Consider the following 23,941-nt stretch of genomic DNA (forward strand, 5'->3'; position numbering starts at 1 on the left):
TCTTAACTTGTAAATAGTTTGCATCCAGAAGTTTAAGCAAAAAAGCTGGGATATGGATATATTAATGGATTCATCTGGGCATAAGCTACAATTTGAAATAAACAGCTTCTCAGTGAACAACTTTATTTTTAGGGTTATTTAGTTTATTCTCTTGAATATTCTGTTGCTCACCGTGGTCTATGAGCACATATACTTGATATGCAGCACCCTGAGCAGCTAAAATGGAGTGAATGCGAAGTACGTAGAATAATTTCCGCATATAATTCACGTCTCTTCATGTTCTCTCTCTGCTGAGTCCTTTGGCTCATAGGTGGAAGTGCTACATTTGCCCATTTTCATCTTCAAAGAATTTTTCCAGACAGTTGGTGATTAATCTTTATAACCCCCTTTAGAACCATTTGCATTCTCTCTCTTTTACAGGTGGAAAAACTGAGGTAGAAAAGTCAGGAAGTTAAGACACTTGACAAAAGCTGAAAAGGGTGTTCTATGAGCTGAGATTAAGAAGAGGCTAGATCTTTTCCTCAAGTTGTGTGCTCACAGTTCTCCTGCTCCATGAAAAATACATGCCATTTAAATAGTTACCTTTTGCTAACAGCAGCAAAAATAATGCCTACAAATGTTAATTAAGCAGCCACAAGATGATTAAAACACTGATTTCGGCCTCCCCAGCGAGAGGATTTTCTTATTGACTCTCAGACACCTACTGTGATCTATCTGCATGAGCTGAAACAAAACAAAATTTCTGATCAAAGGGTTTTGTCCCGGGGAGATCAACTTTGCCAGAAGATACTCTTCACATGGCTGGTAAGGAGTGGATGCTTATCTGATGTGCAGCCAGAAATGCCAGCACAAGTCTTACAAAGGGATTTGTAGTCAAGAACAGTAACCCTCTGGGGGCCAGGTGCCAACTATGCTGCCCCTTATCTGCTCCTACCGTTTCTTGACCAAAGGGCCATCTCTGCCTACTGCTTCGATAGACGAGGTCTCTACAGCTATAAGCAGTCTTGTGTTCCTTGCCTGTAGCCACAAGATACCCAGTGAGCTTGGCGGGGAGGAGACAAGGGTCAGCTTTACTTTTCTTCCCTCATCCAGCAAGTTCTTTCTCTGCTAAGTTGGGGACTGTCTTCATCGCCCCCACTGAGCACAGAGGCTGGCTGGGTGCACCGTTTCCTGTCCAGGGATTGTTTCTCCAGGCCTTTTCTCTGCATTCCCACAGGTTAAGACTGGCATCTTTGCTTTCGTGCTCCCTCCTGCCCTCCCTGGCATAGGAGCCACGGGAACTCTTCTTCTCTTTAATGCAACTCTTGTGAACATTGTGGGATGAGGGCCTTCTTTATTGCCTGGGCTTTTCCCCAACTCTGGGCTCTCTCTCTCTCTCTCTTTTTTTAACTAGAGTCTCTTCTTTACAGCCTTGCTGCTGTCACTGAGAATTCAGGTACGTGCTTGGTGGATAGGTGACCCCCAGTTTTCATACCAGGAGTTGACTCACAGCCTGGCTGTCTAGCATTGTCTGAGGCCACAGACTCTTGTCATTAAATGAAGGGGAGCTTTTCTAACAGAAAAGATTTCAGTTACAAGCAAGAATCCATAGGAAGAAGAATCTTAAAGCAAGAAACACCATATTCATTTAGTCTGAAAAATAGTCTCACAGATGTTAGGACTAAAAAGCCACAATGCAGACACTAAAGGAACTCAGGAGGTAATGGAGGAGACACAGGTAGACAACACTCATGACGCAGAAGGTAAGTGTCCTGACAGATGTATCCAAAAGGGGCACCAAAATCAGACTGTTGGGTTTAGGAAAGCTGCCTGGAAGAGTGATGCTCAGGTTGAGTTTTGAAGGATAATTGTAGATAAGACTACTTAGGAAGCTGTTACAATTATCAGGTGAGACAGTAATCCAAGTAGACAGATTACAGCAATTAAGTAGAAAGAATATACAGGATCTGGTGACTCACTGCCTTATAGAGGAAGCGAGGTTGATTGTGAGAGAAATGGAAAGATTATGAATAGCCGTCAGATTTCTCTTTTGAGTGTCTGTGTTGATGAATGTGCCAGTCATTGAGAGGGGAATGCAGGAAGAGGATTGGGCTTGTCAGGGAGGAAATGATTTTGGTTTTGGGCATGTTGCCTTTGAGGTGCTTGTAGGTCATCCAAGTGAAGATGACACCCTACTTGCCTGTGTTTCACAGACTCAGCTGCAGACGCAAAGTAATGAACGCATTGCCAGGTCCTAGAGGGCAGTTCCCAATTAGCAGGAAGTCTTAGCATTTCCTCAGTAGCAGAAAACCTTTTCCAGTTCCTCGTGGATGCATAGACTTAGAGAGCAACGTCTAGCCTCCTTTTGAAGATTCGTCTAAGCTTAGCAGCAAGCTTGGGCACCGTTAGAAGAAACAAGTGCTACAGTCGACTGCTGCAGGAAGGAGGACAAAGGCGGAACAGGGATTTCTGCTGCCCCTAACGTCGAGTGCTAGGGATTATGAGGACCTTCTCTGGCTAACTCTGAGCCTACTTTATTCACATATGAATAAGAATCCAGGAAGCTCATATTTACCGAACCATAGCATGAATAGATGACTTTATCTGGGAAAAAGAGACCCTTCTGCCCTTCAGTGCTCTGAATCAGAAATCCTCAGTAGCCTAGGATATCCTTGACCCCGGACAAAGTCAGGAAGACATGGAATCAAAATCTGAAAAACTAGGACAATCTCCCTCGACATCTCCCCCTCACACTCAACTCTGTAAAATAGAGCAATTCATCGTGGTTCAAGGGTCTCTTCCGCATCAGGCACTGTGCTAAGTACCATGACTCAGAGACAGGAAGAGAAATGACAAGATATGGTCTCAACCTTCAGGGTGCTTAGGGCCTAGAAGAAGAAATATGTATTTAAAAAAAAACATTATGACATAAATTCTTGACTTGTTCTCTTGACAGTTTTACCTCTCAATAGGTTAAGAACACAATGAGAGGAACCAGTGCTTTGGGTTTACCTAAGAGAGACATACAGGAAAGAATCATTAAACTCACATTTTATTTTCCTCTCAAAGAAAATTATCTTTAGTAGAAAATATTATGTTAGACGTTAGTAAAAGGGAATTAAGACTTGGAGGAGGGAAAAGTTCAAGTGTCCTGGTGTGGATGAACTTCATCCCAGATTACCCTCAGAACCTACAGGTACAACCCAAATGCTACTTAGTGATTTCTGAGGAAATGAGAAGTTCCGGAGAGGTACTCCCAAACTGAAGGCAATAGTCTTGGTTTTCGGAAAAAATAACCAAAAAAAACAAATGAAGGGTAAATTTTTCAAACTACAAGCAGATGAGATTAATGATAATGCAGGGCAATGTTCTAGACTGAATTTGCTTTTTATAAAACTGCTCACAAATACTTAGAAAACGGAGCACAATTAACACAAATCAACTTTCTTAATTAAGAGTGAATCATGCCAAACTCACCCTACTTCCTTTTTGATATAGCCGCTACACTGACGCATCATGAGAACACAGTAGACATTGTGTATCCAATTTATTTGGGAACACCACATGTGGTTTTAGAGCCACGATTCCGAAGATATTGCAGGAACATTAAAAATTCTCAGAACATAGCCTTTTAGAGCCTTCCTTTAGGTGTAATTAAATTCCCATGTATTTGCAGTGTCCTAGTGCCCAATCAACTGAGAGCCGTCGTACAGCCCAGGAGGCTATTAGAGAGAGCCCAGCGGTTACATTTTAGTTATTTACTCGCTTTATCTCATGCTATACTCTCTTGCTCAACTCTTCAACCTTTCCATTAATCTGTCAGCCTTTCTTCAGACTGTGTTTGCTTTAAGGTGCTTTTCTAAGACCCTGGGACTTGATTAGGAAGATATCTATGCAATTCATCAAAGCCAGAGGAAAAGCTAAGCAGTCTTTCAAGTTTCAAGTATAATGTCACTTTTTGCTTTGCTTCCATGTTTATTAACTAGGTCAAGTAGTGGACACGGGCCCCTGAGGGTCTCTGTTTGACCTTGATTTGGGCCTGGCTGCCTTGAAAAAAACACCTGGACTCCGAGTATAGATTGCTTTTGATTTTGGTGACACTAGATCAATGGCTTTCCATTTTTTTCTGCCATGATTCATATTACAGACAGCCTGTAAAAGTGCACCACACTCTCATGGTTATACCCAGATTATAGGGTGTGGCAAGGATCAGAAGGGGTGCGGTTTATGTGCTATTCTTGGAAGTCTACTTTAAGTCCACCTTTTCCTTTTTTACTCAAAAGAACATATTGAGTTGCGAGTCAAATTATGTTATTACAGTGATATAATCTTGAATCTGTTCTAACATTTATGAAAAATCCAACTGTCTCTGTACCTTGGTATTTATTAAAGGTGACAAATTGCAACATCTCATAACTGATTGTACCACACAAGTGAGTTGTGACTCTAGGACTGAGAATTGGACTAGGTATAGTGATGCAGCCAACGGCTTAAAACTTCAACATGAATTACTTATTATATTGGGGGAAAATACAGTTCCTGAAGACATTTGTGCTTCTGATGATTGAGCATGTTCCCAGCAGACAGGTCAAAAAGGTAAGTCTTTGTCTTCCATATTTCAGTTAATTGTTTTTGAGATTTCAACAAACAAACAAACAACAACAAAAACCCTTCATCTATGGACTTTCTCTACTTTAAGTACCCTATACCTCTGCTCCCTTTTTCTTCGTGCTATTAAAATCTGCATTCATCAAAAGGTGGGACATCATTCATTAACACCATAGTATAACTTTAAGTGTACTTTATTTTTCCAGAAGAGACATATTGTTTGCATTTTTTGCCTTATTTCAACTGTAGAGTTAAAACTAATTCTATCCTATAATTATATTTTTAAGTACCTGTCCTAAAATCAGGTGGTTTGAGGCTTTAAATTGGGTGTAAGATGAGTCATCCGTTTTTGAAATCATACAAAATAGGCCAAGAAGACTATGTTGATTCACAGCATTCCCTCAAAAGAGGGTCTATTTCACTGAAATTTAAAAATTGCCCCTCTTTTTAGGAAGAGCAGTTTGATTCAGCCCATTTTCACAGACCAACTCTTTCAAATAAGAGTAGTATAAATTAAATAACAAAATCAAATCTCAAAGAGAAAGAAAAAAAAGAAAATCAAGGCTTTTTGTCAACTATGACCCATACACAGACTTAGAATCCCTCCTGAGTAATTCTTTTATAATTCTATCTACACCCTTTCTGAATTAGTTAAGTACCTATGGTAAGCAACTAATCAGGATTTTGTTTTTTAATTAAAAATTAGGGCTCAATATTGGGAAAAATCTCCCATTGACTAATCTAAGCGCTTAGGCACTTAAATTCAGTTTAAAACAAATTATAACCTGATTAGGTATTTGCTACATTTCAATTTCTTTAATTTGAAAAGTCAAATTGGGGATAATAACCACCATTTAAAATAAAAAAGTCTGAAAAATACCACGGGCATTTGTGAAGAAGGTAAACACAACATGGAATTTAAAGGAGTATCCAAGTTCCCCGTCTGCTATGTGGTTCTCAAGCCCGCGGGCCCGAGTTCCTTTTGAGGTGTCAAGTTAGCGTAAGTAATGAGATTGTTTGACTGGCAGGGTTTCTCATCTGTGAAACTCTGCTCTCCTCAGTGTCGTTACTGACTGCCTCCTCTGCACTTCAGTATTGCCATGGTGGGGAACCTGGAAGAGGTTGAGGCCTGGTTTCTGTTTTCACGGTGCCAAGACAAGCTTCCTAAAACACAGACTCATTCACCACCTCTGTCTTAGTCGGCTTGTGCTGCCATAACAAAATATCACAGACTGGGTGGCTTAAACAACAGACAGTTACTTCTCACAGTTCTGGAGGCTGGGAAGTCTGAGGTCAGGGTTGCCAGCATGGTTGAGTTCTGGTGAGAGCTCTCCTCCTGGCTGGCAGATGGCTGCCTTCTTGCTACATCCTCATAAGTCAGAGAAAGGAAGCTCTGATGTCTCTTCCTCTTCTTATAAAGGCACTAACTCCATCATGGGGACTCCACCTTCATGACCTCATCTAAACCTAATTACCTCCCAAAGGCGCCACCTCCTAACACTATCACACCGTGGGTTAGGGCTTCAACAATAAATTTTGAAGGGAAGGATACAAACATTCAGTCACCACAACTTCCTCACTTAAAAGCCCTTTAAAGCATCTCCCACCTTGAATTCAAAGCCTCTCTCCCACTTCTCCCTGACTCTCTCCCCACTGCACACCCCCCCACCTCTCATCCCTCACCCTAAAGTCTGCCCCTCATCTATTCCAAACCACCTGCCGTGTGATTTCTGATGACTCTATACATTATGTTCCAATGGTCTGCAATCCCTTCCTTAACTTGTCTACCTGAAAAATTCTTCCTCTGTTAAAATGGCGAATATAGCCTCTCTCCTGTTGCCCATTTTACCCCGGGCTTTCTCTCATTCAGTCAGCTAAGGCATTTATTCTCAGCAATAAGTTGTCTCAGGCATTATTGTCTCAGGAAAAGCAGAAAGAAAAGACAAAAAGTTCATCCTTGCCTTTTGATTTTTAAAAGCCTTAGGCCTTTAGAGGAAGAGAGTCCATAGATTTGAGAAAATAATGATGCATAAAAGCAGTCTGCCCCTTCCCCTCCCCCAATGAAGCCACCAGAGATGAATTCTCTACTCTTTGGGGAGGAAGGAGCAGAAATGAGGAATGAGTAACCAGCAGGGGAGGGTCCCAGAAAAAGAGAAGATGGACAGGGAGAGGCAGATCTTGTAGAAAGGTATGTGTGACCTAGAGCACAGGGGGCTGTATCTCACCCCGGTGGGGTGGGGGGAGCAGCGCCCAGAGAAGGAATGGTGTGTGATTCATCTCAGCAGACGGCCCTAGAGCCCCACGTGGGACCCGCCAGTCCAGGGAGCCGTGACATCTCAGAATGATCTCATGAAGGAAAGTGTGGTAGGATTTTAGCACCATAGCTTTTCCAAGTGCGGCAGCAGCGGGAAGAAAGTTGCCGGAGGCATTTGCTAGATTGGAAGCGGCCTTTTACTGCGCGTGAGGGATGACCCGGTCGTAACCCTCATGGACCAGCCCTTTGGAGCAGGTAGGAGGATGGATGTCCCTGTAGATGCCAGCTCCCGTCCCCTCCACACAACACCTACACACTACGAACATCCCCAGAAGGGGGCTGCAACCCCAAACTGACTGCGTGAACATTCCACCATCTGGCAGAACGGGCACGCAAGATAGAAATTAAGTTGAATTTAAAAAAATTAAATAGAATATATTGCACATCAGAATTTGCAGACAGAGATCCTAACCCGTACAAGTCTTTTAGACTCAGCTTTGACATCAATCTTATGAACCTTCTGATAACTCTCCTCGGGAAAATGAGGGACTCTTTCTTTTTTAAAAAAAAAGAAAAAATTCCTTCTTCATAAGGTTATTATAAGGATTAATGGTAGCATGTTTGTAAAAGACTCCACACAACACCTGATTCATTGACAGCCCTCCAACTTGTCTAGCTCACCTTGGTTTGTGTGGTGCCTGGCACAAAGAACTCATATATAATCTACGATATAGTTAATAGAAAAAATTGGCACATATAAAATATGTACATTTATAGATGATGTACTATTCTCGCCATATTTGTAGAGTGGTACATAACCTATAAATGCAGTAATAGTACAGAACGGAGGGAGAGATCACTTCTGTTAAGTCCAGCTTCTTAAAATCTGAACTGCAGGGAGCAAGAAAGTTTGTTTGGCAAAGAAATCAGATACCCCTGTTCAGAATATGAGATCAATTATCTCCCATCGCCTGGACCAGAGCAAATTTTGCCTCTGATTCTAGCTTAAAGAATGTACAATAATTTTCAGTGCTCCTCTGTCCACACTCATCAAAATTTTTTATCTCTACGGCGTTCATTCAAATTTGAGGCCACTGAGAAATGCAGGGCCACATTGCAGTGAGAGATGTCAGCAGCTGTTACAAGATGACAAGAGACAAGAGTTTTCCTTCTCCAGGAGAAAGGAAGGGGAGGCTGCGGTTCACAGGAGGAGGGAGCAGCAGCAAGCATCTCCTCCTTGATGGCAGCGGCCAGCCCCCTGGCTCCGAATCCCAGGTTGCCTCACCTTCTGTGGTGCTGCTGGGACATTAGACCACAGCGCAGGATGCTGGACTCCTTGGAGAGGTCTGTGGCTGTGACTATTTGGCGGCATGAAGGAAAGTGACACCAGCATCACTAATCAGATACCTGGTAGGTGTCTTCATCCACATGAAGTAGAAAATTAATTGGAGAACAGACCCACCGTGAAGGTGTGAGACAACCAAGAGGGTGACTTGATGTATGCTGCACTTGGCTAGACAAAAGAAATTCTGTAAATTAATTGCCAGATGAGAATGAAATGCAGTGTTCTGTCTGATCCAGGAGTCCTTCCCTTTCCTGTCTCCCCACCCCCTTCCCTCTCCTTCTCCTCCCTGTTTGCTTATCAACCAGCCCCTCCATCCCTTATGAGATATTCATTAGTTGAACAGCCTTGGGATAGACACAGGTTAGGGAACTTTTGTCCCAACGATGACATAAAAACCCCAAACCTTCAATGCGAGCCAGAAGAGAGAAAGAGAAAGGAAATGATTTTTGTAAGAAGTCCTAAATTGAGGGACTCTTGTTGAAGCTTTAGAGCTGAGAAAGGATTGTGACTATGTAGAATGGTGGCATCTGTGTTTTTCCACTGAAGTCAGAACTGGGATTAATAGACGAACTAGAGTGGGTTAGAGAGGGAAATATTGGGGAAAATACCTCAAGTGTACTGGGAGGCTCTGCGACCCAGGGAGCCGAGACGCATAGATTCACCTCAGTTGTCTTATCGGTGTTTTTTTTTTTTTGGAGTAGTGTAATGTAAAGACGTTGGACCAAGGTTTCTCTTCCCTGATATTTCTGACATTTTGGGGTGCAATGTATTGTAGGATGTTTAGCTGCTTCCCTGGCCTCTACCTACTAGATACCAGTAGCATTCTCCCAAGTTGTGACAACCAAATATGTCTCCAAACATTGCGAAATGTCCCGGGGACGGGGGTGGTGGTGGTGGTGGTCGTGGGAGGGCAGGAATCGCCCCTGGTTGAGAACCACTGCGTTAGAGGGCAGAACTAGCTGATGTTTTAGCCCTGTGATTTCTGGAGTCTAAAGGTAAAGCAGAAAACTTTTTGATAGTGAACTGACACTGATTCCAGGTTGTTCTAAGTTCCAGAGTAGAATGAATTGAAATTTTTATGCCACCTGTTGAGAAATTCCTCAACTACTCTGGGTGTAACAGGTACACGATAGTGTTCACTTGGAGATGCATTTCTATCCATAACATTCTTTAAAAAGTCTAAGGAAGAAGAGTGTTTGTAGAGATGCCAGAGAGGTGGATGTTAAAGGGGGAATAAAGATAGAAATAAGAGCCATTTCACTTCTTTTGTCAAAAATTGTAGATTAAAATAGAAATATTAGAGTCCACAGAGATTAAAGATACTACAAAATCCTAAAGATAATACAAAATCACAGCACAATAGCAAAAAACCAAATAATCCAATTAAAAAACAGGCAAAGGAGACAAATGGACATTTTTCCAAAGAAGATATTCAAATAGTCAACAGGTACGTGAAAAGATGCTCAGCATCACTAATCATCAGGGAAATGCAAATCAAAACCACAGTGAATTATCACCTCACATCTGTTAGAATGACTGTCATCAAAAAGACAAGAGATTAACAAATGCTGGTAAGGATGTGGAAAAACAGGAAGCCTTGTGCACTGTTGGTGGGAATGTGAGTTCGTACAGCTACTGTGGAAAACAGTATGGAAGTTCCTAAAAAATTAAAAATAGAACTATCATATGATCCAGCAGTTCCACTTCTGGGAATATATCTGAAGGGAAAAAAATCACTATGTCGAAGAGCTATCTGTACCCCCACGTTCACTGAAGTATTATTTACAATGGCCAAGACACAGAAACAAACCTAAGTGTCCATTGACAGATGAATGGATAAAGAAAATGTGGTATATATATGCTGTATGTCAGTTATATCTCAATAAAACTGAAAGAAAAAATAAAAAATACTACAAAATCCACCTTAATGACAAATAACTCCAAGTGTCCCAATGGCAAGAGAGAAGTAAAAATAAAGTTGATGAATGGAATTGAGGCCACAGCAATACCTAATCACACCCCATTCTCTTTAACCCTTCCAACCACTGACCTCAGACCAGAGCTCTGCTTCCCACTTAAGGAATTCAGCATTGTACATTAGCTGCTACCCTCTTTGGAGTCCAAACACACAGGGAAAAAGCATTTGAATTGGGTTTGAAACTTTAATAAGCAATTCGAAATACACCTGAGATAAAGTGGTGAACACAGGTAATCACATTTGCAGAGTGACACATAAATAAGCATTCAGCTGCAAGTAAATCCCATGACGGACTCTGAGAGAAGAAAGTACAGATGTTGGGTTTAAAAAGCAGAAGAACAGGGGCGGACCCAGTGGTGCAAGCGGTTAAGTACGCTCCGCTGAGGCGGCCCGGGGTTCGCCTGTTCGGATCCCGGCACACACCGATGCACAAAGTGGAGGAAGATGGTCACGAATGTTAGCCCAGGGCCAGTCTTCCTCAGCAAAAAAATAAGAGGATTGGCCGATGTTAGCACAGGGCTGATCTTCCTCACACACACAAACAAAAAAAATAAAAAGCAGAACAGGGTTAAAACACCCAACACACGAAATGATGGATAAAGCAGCCTTCAGCTTTTAACTAAATGGCATGAATCTTGAATAATACCTGTATTTGAGAGGTTAAAAAAAAGTTTGGACGTTGTATTCCACTTTGCCCTTTCCACCTTGGTGCTTGCAATAGTCTTGATGCTTTTCTAGTTTTCCCAGGGCACTTGACCCCCAATCACTCACAACTCATTGAGAGATTAGATAAGTATTATCTGGAGAACAATGAGAGATGGTGGATAAACTGGAATGGCTTACAAAGAGGATACAAAGAGCGGTTATCATCAGGGTAGCACAGGACTGGGATGAGGGTCCTGTGTGCTCCATCAGAGTAAGAGCCTGAGCCCACCATTACCATCTAATCCTTTTTAAAAGGTCAAAGAAGGTCAAAGAGATATTGACAAAATTTGCAAATCGCACAAAGCTTGCAGGTAGGGGAGATAAAGACGATGACATATTACAAACCTAGCAGGATATAGATAATTCAAGGCACTAGTTGAAAAAAAGTGAGATGAAGTTTAATATAAAGACATACAAGATAATATATGCGCCTGAGAGAAAATAACTCTCAGCACAGATTCAAATTATGGGGGTATTACTCAGGAAGCTGTCGTGCTGAGTGAGATTTGGGGAGGATGGTGGATAACAAATTGAATAGGAGTTCACAGTGCACTGCCACGAGGAAGAAGGGCAGTGCTATTTTGAGATATGTAGACGATGTACAGCGATCTTTCAAGTACAAGAGGGGACGGAGTGTTGCTTTACATTGTGTCGGTAAAATCTCACCTTGAACTCCCTGGTGCCCTGACTTTAACAAAGATGGCAATGAGGTAGGAGATTTAGCAAAGATAGTCATTTGAATGCTATTCAAAATGATGCACAGTTTCCCTAGGAGAAGCAGAATTGTCTTCTCATGCCAGGCAAACACACATTTATAAAGAAGTTTTCTCATAGTAAGGTCTTCCTGCTATTATATTTTCTTTAATGCCTTATTGACTTTCAGGAAGGAGAAAATAACTACTTAGAAAACAAGAAAGAAAGAAACAACCAAATAAATTCTTTTAGGGAGTGAAAAAAGGAGATTTTTCATGCGTTCAGTAATATTTATTGGGTATAAATTCCTGCCTGCTAAAACCTTTGACTCTAATAGGAAAAGTGCTGACAAAATTATCATACAAGGATAAATTACTTCTTATATTAGACTAATATTTTAAAACTAATTTTAGAATAATAAAGATTCAAAGGAGAGATCTTGTTCTGTGAGTCAATTAGGGAAGTTTTCAAAGACCCCTGTCCTCCATTCACACTATTGAAAGATCAGTAACAGTGGGAGAGGGCAGATGATTGAATGGGAAGAAACTAGAGCCTGTGAAGCTGGTAGGAGGGAAATGATTGGCCTCTGAGCAGCTAGTGGGGGTGTTGGGAATGGAAGGGAACAGGATAGAGAGTTTGTGTGAAGGAAAAATCAGTAATACTTAGGAAGATCAAGTCTTTGTAATCAGACATACTAGATTTTAATCTGGGCTCTAGTACTTAGTAGATACATAGCGTGCAATTTATTTAATCTCTCTGAGAATCAGACTTTTTAATCAAATTATAAAAATGACTTTGCAAGACTATTATGAGAATTAGAAATAATATAATAGGTGAAGCACTTAGATGTCAAAGCCTGTAGAAGGTCTATGATAAACATTTACAATTTTAGTGACTGATTAGTTTCTGAAGTCGTAGAGAAAAAAGAATAAAAGACTATGAGGTTTTATTCCTGGAGTAGTTTTTAGAAATACAGCAGACAGAAGGAGAATTTATTAGCTTGACAAGGTGCTAGAACTGCGTTTCACCCATGTTGAATTTGAAGAGATTGTAGACTATCCTGGCTTTTAATTTTACCAGAATTTGCCTCTTGAGCACTACTAAATATGGTGAGAGGAGAGTCACTAAAATAGTACAGTTGTATAAAAATTCTGAACCCAGTTTTCAACACTTAGAGAGAGAAATAGCAATGTGTTAGCATTTCTGTAGAACAGATTTTGAACATTTTGATGGGCTTAGGTCAAACTGAAAAACTCAGCGCTAAAAATTCTCAGCTCATTGGATGATATGTATTATTTTTTAAAAACGTAAATATTTAGCTAAAGTTATAGGAATTACTCATGCTCAGTTTCTAATTCACATTTAATTTCACACAAATAATGGCAATGTTTTTAAGCAAATCAAGAGTGTGTGTAGTGGGGAAATTTCCATATGGGGGTATCCGGATAAATTAATAAGCAAAACCGTAAATTAACAACAATCCAGTTAGAAGACATAGTGAGACTATTAACCTTGGGTCTGTGGCACCTTGCATTGAGATTTATCTTGTCTTTACCTTTTATGTTTATAGAATGTTATCTACAGGAACAAAATATGAATATCTGGTTAAAACAGTCACTGTATGATGCATCTATGGACACTCATTTATTCCATTTTGTTTTTGTTCAAAAGATGTTTTTATTTCTGTCATTCAAAAAATAATCACTTCTTAAACCTAAAATGATGCATTGAAAGTTAAAATATAATCAGTATCATAATGGCTGAAGTGTACCTAATTTTACTGACAACAACTTGCTAATAAAGGAGAGAAGAGTTAATATTAATAGTTACAATCATCTTTCTAATCACCCAAATTTATTTTCACACTTTAACATTCTAGAGAAGAGATCAGCAAACTTTTTCTGTAAAGGAGCAGATGGTAAATATTTTAGGTTTTGTGGGCCAAGGGGCAAAATCTAGGATATTATGCAGGTACTTATATAAAAGAGAAAAAACAAATGTTCACAAATTTTTAAAATAATAATAATCAAATATTATTAATCAATATAACTTAGTTAATAATAAATGAATATAATTTTTTGTGATATATGTCTATTAATGAGAAGAATGGAATTCTTTCGGGGTATAACATTTTGCTTAATTGGGGGCCAAACTTAGTGTTCTCTATCCTCCTGGTGGAAATGTGGCCTCATTCTCCTAATTCTCCTACAAAACCTTCCCTTGCTTCTCTGAAACACAGTGATCTTTCTTCCAGGGAACTTTCTGGAATGTGTCGCCAGCACCTTTCTTTTGGCACTTATGTACTATCATCTTAGTGTTGGACCATTTTCAACATGAGGAGGCAGGTTTGGAGCACAGACTCTGAGGTGAGTATCCCTGACTGTGAATTTCAGCAGAATTGAAATTCGTTAGTTGTGTGATCTGTGACTATTTACTTCAGTTGGCTCATCTATAAAATGAATAATGGTACCTACTTCACAGGGTTATTGTAAAGATTAAATGAATTAAGAAATGCAAAGATTTAGAACAATGCATGACACATTGTAAAGCACTTGATATAAATATTAACCTTCTTTTGATTTTTTAAAAAATGTAAATCATCCTTAGCTCATAGGCTGTACAAAAATAGGCAGTGGGCTGGATTTGGATCGTCAACTATATTTTGCTAAAATTTTTTCTTTCCCTTAAACTATCCTTATCTGTGTATTAGAATTGAAATTTAAGAGCCAGAATGAATTTTAAACTGTTGTCAAAATTATCTCACTCATTATACAGATAGAGAAACTGCCTTTACAATCTAGCTCATTAGTGACAGGTGCCATAGTAGAACCTGCATATCTGGGACTTCCTACAATTGCAAGTCATAAAGTGTAGCCTGAGATGGGTACTGAGAACAGCAAGGCAGAAGTCTTCTGGAGTTAGAATTGGTGAGTTCAGACATTTAAGTCTTGCTCAGCTCCAAAAAGGGGACCCGATGTGCTGGCCTCCGGCCTGAGTTATAGAAGTTGTGAGGACTTAGGAATTATTCCTTCAGACTATAAGAATCCAGGGAAAAGGCAGGATTTGCAATATATAACCCTTTCTGCTCTAGGATCTAAACACCCATAGGATCTCTATTAGTGTGCTAGGGCTACCATATCAAAGTATCACAGATCAAGTGGTTTAAACAACAGAAATTTATCTCCTTGCAGTTGTGTAGGCTGGAAGTTCAAAACCAAGTTGTTGACAGAGTTGGTTTCTTCTCCGGCCTCTCTCCTTGGCTTGTAGATGGTTATCTTCTCCCTGTGTTTACACATCGTCTTCCCTCTGTAAGTATCTGTGTCCTAATCTCCTCTTCTTATGAGGACACCAGTCATATTGGATTAGGGCCCCCACTAGTGATCTCATAAATTGAGGTTAAAAACTAAATTACCTCTTTAAAGGCACTATCTCTGAATAGAGTCATATTCTGAGGTAATGGGAGTTAGGACTTCAACACTGAATTTTAGGGGGACACAATTCAGGCCATAACAGGATCCCAACTCTGATATTTTAGAAAGGTATTTTTTTGTACCTATGTGATTCTGTAACACTCACACTGAGTACAAGATGGTAGATCGATAAGAAATGGACGTACTTTATATAATCTTCTCTTTATAAAACTTTATATAATCTTCTCCCTTTCAATGTTGGAAGTAAAATGGACTGTCATGACCAAATCTCCCAAATACTCCATGGGTCTTAATTTTCTCATCCATAAAACAAAAACCCTGACCTGACTTACAGAGGCAGAGCAGAAGTGAATAAATGTTTGCCAAGTACCTTGAGGTCCCAGAGGAAAGTAATTCCATCTGCCCAAAGCATTCAGGTTATGTATTACAGTTTCAGAATTATATTTTTAACCAAGTAATATTTCACAGGGATAACATAATTACCAAATGAAGTCCCCTTGAATGTTAATTATAGAGAGGTATTGAAATACAACATGATTTATTTTTTCTGAAATATTCTTTACTTTTTCATACAATGTAATTTAGAGAGCATTGTGCCTACAGCACTCCGTTTAAAGTCACCTTGCCCCTTCACAAATCCTGTCCTGCTAGAAATATATGTAAATTAGTGCATGGTGTACAGTTTTTCACCTTACAGATGTTTCTGAACATTTCTGACTGAAATGTGAGTAGAGATAACTCTTTCTAGGAAAAGCATTAAAAAGACAAAATTTGTCTACATTGCTCTACACTTCTTTGATAAGAATCCCTTTATTTTGGTTAAGCGTATTTATCTTCTTTTGAAATAGAAAGGGTAGATATCTTATAGATGAGGAAACTGACATTCACAGATGTTTAGTAATTTGCCCAAGGTCACAGAGTTTGTAAGCAGTGGAGTCAAGACTAACATCCAAGTTTATCTGACCCTATCCTAGTGCTTTCATTATAACATTGCTTTCTCTTTCAGAATTGCTTTCACCATAACAACATAGTCACCTGAAATACAAAGAGTTTTGTAAAACATACTTTGTATATCTGTTAGACTACTTTTGTATGCAAGTAATATAAAACTAACTCAAACTGATTTAGCTCCTTCCCAATATGGCAGCTGGATGGCTGCCAGTAACAATGGAAACAAATTGTGCAGAAGAGAGAGATGGCTCTCTTTTCAGAGTAAAGGAAAACTGTCTCTGAAGATTCTAGTGAATGTTTCCTTTTGTCTTACTGGTTGGAATTAGCTCACATGACCTGAACCAATCAAGGGGATGGGATTAAACTTGAACCAATCAGGTACAGCCTTCGAGCTGAGGTTAATTCCCTAATCTATGTTGCTCTATGGAGAAGCTGTGAAATGAAGATTGGGGAGTAAACTGCAGTTCTGCCTTCTCCTGAGACTCAAGTAGCACCAGGCTTTTAATCTTTTAACATTCTCTTTCCGTGTATTTGAATGTACTATAATTGCATCCTATTTGCTTCCTCAGGATCCTGTGCTTTTAAAGGAGAGTGAGTTCTAATTCATTACCTGTCAGGTAGACTATCTCAGTGAGGGGAATACCTTAGCCAAGCTAAAGTATGAGTGGCAAACACCAGGAAAACCTAGCTGAAAAGTAGTTGTCATTGGGATGGTCTTTTCAAACACGCCACTTCTATGGAAAGTTATCCTTATCACTTAGGATAAAAAAGGGAGCAATACCCATGTTACTATTATAATACTTAAGAAGTATAAATTTTTGTGTTTTTAAGAAAAATATTTGCTTTTTTAGCAAATATTTTAAGCAAATATATATTTTTAAGTTTTTAATGCAAATGTTTGCAACTTCTTTGGGTGGGTGTTTTGTTATAAGTAATGTTCTGTATGTTTAAAAGGATAAGAAATTTGTATCACTAGATTTTGCTTTGGCAGGAAACCAAGCCAGCAGTTGTATCCAATTGTTCTCTGCCAGAGGCGACCCCCATTGACCTCAGAGCTCAGGCAAGTGGCATCGCACAAAAATAGACACTAATAGCGAGACCTACCTGCCCAAGGATATTACCAGCAGACATGTCCAGAAACCCAAACTGAGCTGACTTTGTGAAAAACTATCTCTGCCAAAGTGAACCTGTAAAGTCTGGAAGAGGATACTGCTTACTCAAATGCATAGATACCCACATAAGTAATCAAGGATCATGAAAAATCAGGTAACCATAACGCTATCAAAGGAAACTAATAAAGCTCTGATAACTGACCCTAAACAAATGGAGATCTATGGACTGTCAGACAGATAATTCAGAGTAGTCCTTTTAAAGAAGTTTAGTGAACTACAAGAACACACAGACAACTAAACAAAATTAGGAAAACAACACATGAATAAAATGAGAAGTACAACAAAGAAATAGAAACCCTCAAAAAAAAAAAAAAGAAAACAGAAATCTTAGAGCTGAAAAATACAATGACTAAACTGAAGAGGTCCATAGAGAGCTTCAAAAGCAGACTCAATCATGCAGAAGAAAGAATCAATGACCTAGAAGATAGGACATTTGAAATTACCCAGTCAGAGGAGCAAAAAGAAAAAAGATTGAAAAAGAGTAAAGAAAGACTGCAGGACTTATAGGATACAACCAAAAGAAATAATACCCACATTGTGGAAATTCCAGAAGGAAAAAAGAAAGGGAAAGGGACAGAAAGTATATTTAAAGCAATAATGGCTGAAAACATCCCAAACCTGGAGAAAGAAATGGACATCCAGACCTATGAGACCCCCAAATAGGTTGAACCTGAATAGGGCTACACCATGACACATTATAATTAAATTGGCAAAAGTCAAAGACGAAGAAAGAGTTCTGAAAGCAGCAAGAGAAAAGAGAGAAGTTACATACTAGGGAACCCCCATAAGACTATCAGTGGTTTTCTCAACAGAAACTTTTCAGACCAGGAGAGAATGGGATGATACATTCAAAATATTGAAAGAAGAAAAATTGTCAACCAAGAATTCTATAGCCAGCAAACTGTCCCTCAGAAATAAAGGAGAGATAAAGACTTTCCCAAACAAACAAAAGCTGAGAGAGTTCATTGCCACTAGACCTGTCTTACACGAAATGCTAAAGGGAGTTCTTTGAGTGGAAGTAAAAGGATGTTAATGAACATCATAAAACCATAAGAAGGTAGTGTAAAATTCACTGGTAATTGTAAATATATAGTCAAAGTTAGATTCTGTAAAATGGTAATGTTGGCATGTAATACACTTACAACTCTCATTTAAAAGTTAAAAAACAAATGTAGTAAAAATAACCTTAAGTACAATAATCTGTTATTGGTTGCACAATACAAAAAATAAGTAAACTGTAACATCAATAGCCTAAATTGTGAAGAGGAGGAGAAGTAAAAGTGTAAAGGGTAGGAATTCTATTTGAAGTTAAGTTGTTATCAGCTCAAAATAAGGTGTTATAATTTTAAGATACTTTATGTAAGCCTCATGGTAACCACAGGAAAAACCTATAGTTATCACACAAAAGATCATGATAAAGAAGTCAAAGCATACTGACACCAAGTCATCAAAACACACAAAAAAGACAGCCAGATAAGAAACAAAGAACAATGGATCTACAAAACAGCCAGAAAACAATGAAGAAAATGGCAATAGTAAGTCTTTACCTATCAATAATTACCTTAACTTGAAATGGATTAAATTCTCCAATCAAAAGATATGGAATGGCTGCATGGATAAAAAACAAGATCCAATGATATGCTGCCTACAGGAGACTCACTATAGCCTTAAAGACACCCACAGACTGAGAGTGAAGGGAAAGAAGAAGGTATTTCAAGCAAATGGCAACCAAAAAAAAAAAAAAAAAAAAAAAAGCAGAGTAACTATACTTATATCAGACAAATAGATTTTAAAGGAAAAATGCTAAAAAGAAACAAAGAAGGTAATTATATAATGATAAATGGGTCAATCCCTTAAGAACATATAACAATTGTAAAAATTTATGCACCCAACTTTGGAAGACCAAAGTATATAAAGCAAAACTAACAGAGCTAAAAGAAGAAATAAACAGCAATCCAATAATAGTTGCGGACTTTAATACCCAACTCTCAACAATGGACAGACCATCCAGACAGAGAATCAATAAAGAAACAGCAAACAGATTTGAACAACACTACATACCAAATAGACCTAACAGACATAAATAGAACATTCTATCCAACAACAGCGGAATATAGATGGAGCACATGGAACGTTTTCTAGGGCAGACCATATGTTAGACCAGAAAATAAGTCTTAGCAAATTCAAGGAGATTGAAAGCATACTAAATATCTTCTCTGACCACAATGGTATGAAACTAGAAATTAATAACAAGAGGAAAACTGGAAAATTCATGAATATATGGAAACTAAACAACACTGTCCTCAACAACCAATGGATCAAAGAAGAAATTAAAGAGGAAATAAAGTATTTTGAGACAAACAAAAATGGGAATACAACATACCAAAACTTATGAGATGCAGCAAAAGCAGTTCTAAAAGGGAAGTTCATAGCAATAAACACCTACATTAAGAACAAGAAAGATCTCAAATAAATAACCTGACTCTAGTTCAGGAACTAGTAAAAGAAGAACCAACTAAGCCCACAATTAGCAGAAGGAAAGAAATAATAAAAATTAGAACAGAAATAAATGAAATAGAGAACAGGAAACAATAGAAAAGATTAACCATACTAAGAGTTAGTTCTTTGAAAGGGTAAATTAAATTGACAAACTTTAGCTAGATTAACCTAGGAGAAAAGAGAGAATACCTAAATCAGCAAAAAAATAAATGAAAAAGGAGACATTACAAATGATACCATAGAAATACAAAGGAGCATAAGAGGCTACTATGAACAACTACATACCAACAAACTTTACAACCTAGAAGAAGTAGAAAAATTCTTAGAAAACTACAACCTACCAAGATCAGGAAGAAATACAAATCTGAATAGAGCAATTGCTAGTAAAGAGATTGAATTAGTAATCAAAAACCTCCAAACAAAGAAAAGCCTAGGACCAGTTGGCTTCACTGGTGAATTTTACCAAACATTTAAAGAAGAATTAATGCCAATCCTTCTCAAACTCTTCCAAAAAGTGGAATAGGAGGGAACATTCCAAAACACATTTTATGAGGACAGCGTTACCCTGATACCAAAGCCAGAAAAGGACACTACGAGAAAAGACCTCAAGTCTTATTTTTTTCTATGATGCGATAATGCCTTATTTTGAGGAAGAAATTGCCTTCTTGGCTATCATGGTTGAAAGGTATAGAGTGGAGCAAATGTCACAGAAATTTGGAACCCTGAGGGGCCAGTGGGAGATGATGAGCTAGAGAGCCTTCAAGCTTTCCCATCCATCAGGGAAGATCCACTTTTATCTCTTTTACACATTGCACTTTTGTAAAAGAGTATTTTAGATACAGTATTCTCCAGCTTAAAAATCACTACTAAAACAAACAAGCAAAAGAAAAATGGAATGAAAAAATGCCTGTTCTATTCCAAACCTCAGACAAAGTAAATAATTTTCCCCAAATCACACAGCTCATAGAATCATAGAACCAGCCTGGCCATAACCCAGTTCTCCCAAGTCCCATCCCAGAGCTCTTTCTACCACCATGATAAATGCTACTTTCTGAGGAAAAAAGTCATTTAAAAGCCCATCACAGAAATGACAAACTGGGAGCCAGAACAAAATCTTAAAAAAAAAAGTAGGCCAAGTACTGTATTGAGGGCTGAGAAGGCCATTTTAGCCTACTCAGGCACTGATTTAATTTTTCATTTTGGCATGATTTGAGCATTCTTCCTTCTCGTGTCCAGATACAACTCTTTTTCAGGAAACTCACTATGGACAATTATCTACTTGGGGAAATAAATGAGACTCTTTTTAATGGTGCTCCTTGCCCTGCTATGCAGAAAGATAAATCAGAATACATCCCCAAAACGACTTACTGAAGAGAAAAAATATCCTTTAATACTCACACTCAGCCCTGGGTAAATGAAAACTAAAACATGCACATGATAAGCATAGAAAATATAAATGACGAAAATGTTAATAACAATATAGTGTAATAAAACACTTAATTTACCAGAATATTCAGGTAATGGAATTGGCATATGAATATAATTTTCCAATGAATTGAAACAATGAAAAAGTGATTATTTTAGCCCTCAAAATATTTTTTTATGTAATCTTACTCATTTTAAAAAATAACTATAATTCTCTTAGAGTAGATTATTTGATAATTAAGAATATATTACAGTGCTTCTGGATCATCATTCTGAATATGAATTCTCATTGAGTTCTTTAAGGTGAAGGAAACTGGATTCAAGGAAGCTTACTCTCAAAGGCTTTTTTATTTTAAAAATTTCTAAAATTTTCTCTTAAAAAATTTCAATCACTGTCATGTCTCACTATGACAGAATAACTAGTACTTGAAATGGCTACCCACGGTAAACAACTAGAAACTGGACAAAACATATTGAAGAACAGTTTTCAGACATTGGATTATAGGCAGAGAAGGACTGTGACGCTTAAGAAAAGGAAAACAGATGAGATTATCCCTATAATTGTCCTAGATGTCTAGCTGGAGGCACTTTCCATACTGTAGCAAAAGGAAGGTGAACCCCAACAGAGCACAGAGGTGTCACTGAATTGTGGAGTCGGAGATCAGAGTTTAGGGAGGCTGAAGCTGTTAGAATTTACTCTGGGGCGGAGTACTGAAGAGGAGAGAGCTACCTAGAGTAGGAGCTCCATAAATCTGCATAGGAATCCACAGTGTCTTTGCTTAACTACTAAATTGTATGCGCATACAACAAAATTCTTTCAGAGCAAGCAAAGAACTATGGGCACTATAAGACAAATAATTCTCAGACCTCAAACCAGGCTGAGAAATGTTTAAGCTCTGATTAACTCAGTAGACAGATCTCTTTGAACATCTGAAACATTCAGTGGTGAACCCAGAAGCATCAGTCCTTAATAGTATGGCTAAACCAGACACAAAGTAAAGGCTATTCTAGACCTGCCCTCACATAACTTAAAAACAAGCTTCAAAAGGATCAAGCTGATCTATGTAGCTGAACTGCCTATTAAACACTCGTAATTCAAACTCTTAAAAAGAAGAAAATAAAACATGCAATAAAGTAACAGTTCTGATGTCCAGTATCCAATCAAAACTTACCTGCCATATAAAGAAGCAAAAAAATATGACCCACTACCAGAAGAAAAAGTCAGTGAACTGACACAGATCCAGAAGCGACAAAGACATTGCAATTAGCAAACAAGGAATTTAAAAGAACTATTATTAATATGCTCATGGATTTAAGGAAAAATGTGAACATAATGATAAAAGTAGAAGATTTAAAAACAGGAAATTCTAGAGATTAAAACTAAATTTGTCCTTGGCTATCGTGAATAATGCTGCAATGAACATAGGGGTGCATAAGCGTCTTTGGATTGTTGATTTCAGGTTCGTTGGATAGATTCCCAGTAGTGGGATGGCTGGGCCATAGGGCATCTCTATTTTTAATTCTTTGAGGAATCTCCATACCGTTTTCCATAGAGGCTGCACCAGTTTGCATTCCCACCAGCTGTGTATGAGGGTTGCTGTTTCTCCACAACCTCTCCAACATTTGTTGTTTTTTGTCTTGGTGATTATAGCCATTCTAACGGACGTGAGGTGATATCTTAGTGTTGTTTTGATTTGCATTTCCCTGATGATTAGTGATGTTGAACATCTTTTCATGTGCCTATTGGCCATCTGTATATCTTCTTTGGAGAAGTGTCTGTTCATTTCCTCTGCCCATTTTTTGATTGGGTTGTTTGTTTTTTTGTTGTTCAGTTGTGTGAGTTCTTTATATATTATGGATATCAACCCCTTGTCAGGTGTATGTTTTGCAAATATTCTCTCCCAGCTGGTGGGTTGTCTGTTCATCTTGATTCTGGTTTCATCTTGATTCTGGTTTCGTTTGTCTTATAGAAGCTCTTTAATAGCCAAGAAGTGGAAGCAACCTAAGTGTCCCTCGACTGACGATTGGATTAAGAAAATGTAGTATATGTATACAATGGAATACTACTCAGCCATAAAAAAGACAAAATCGTCCCATTTGCAACAACATGGATGGGACTGGAGGGTATTATGTTAAGTGAAGTAAGCCAGAAGGAGAAAGACAAACACTGTATGATCTCACTCATATGTGGAATATAAACCAACACATGGACAGAGAAAACTGTATTGTGGTTAGCAGGGGCAATGGCGGTGGGGGGCGGGCACAAGGGGTGAAGGGAGTCATATATATGGTGATGGACAAACAAAAATGTACAACCCAAAATTTCACAATGTTAAAAACTATTAAAACATCAATAAAAAAAATAAATTTGTCCTTGTTGATAAATTCATTGGATGAGCTTACCAAAAAATTCAGCATTGTAGAAGAAAACATCTGTGAACTTGAAAATATAGTAACAGAAACTATTCAAACCTAAGCATATAGAGAAAAAAGGCTGAAAAAATTTGAACAGAGCCTAATGATCTCTGGGACAACATCAAGGCATCTAACATATGTGAAATAACATCCCAAAAAGGGGTGAGAATGTGCAGGAAAAAAATAAATAATGATTCCAAATTTTACAAATATGATGAAAACTATAAATGCACAGATCCAAGAAGCTCCAATGAATCCCAAGCAAGATAGTTATTAAAAATACACACCAAGACATGATAAAATAACTAAAAACCAGTGATAAAAAGAAAACACTTTAAAAAGATAAATATACAATGGAACAAAGATTCCATATTCTAATAACGACTGCTGGCTTTTCATTAGAAATAATGCAAACCAGAAGACAATATAATGAAAGCTCTGAAAGAAAAAATCCTGGCAACTTAAAATTCTACTATAGCAAAAATA

The sequence above is a fragment of the Diceros bicornis genome, chromosome 4 (genome assembly GCF_020826845.1).
Source record: "Diceros bicornis minor isolate mBicDic1 chromosome 4, mDicBic1.mat.cur, whole genome shotgun sequence".
Classification (NCBI taxonomy): domain Eukaryota; kingdom Metazoa; phylum Chordata; class Mammalia; order Perissodactyla; family Rhinocerotidae; genus Diceros; species Diceros bicornis.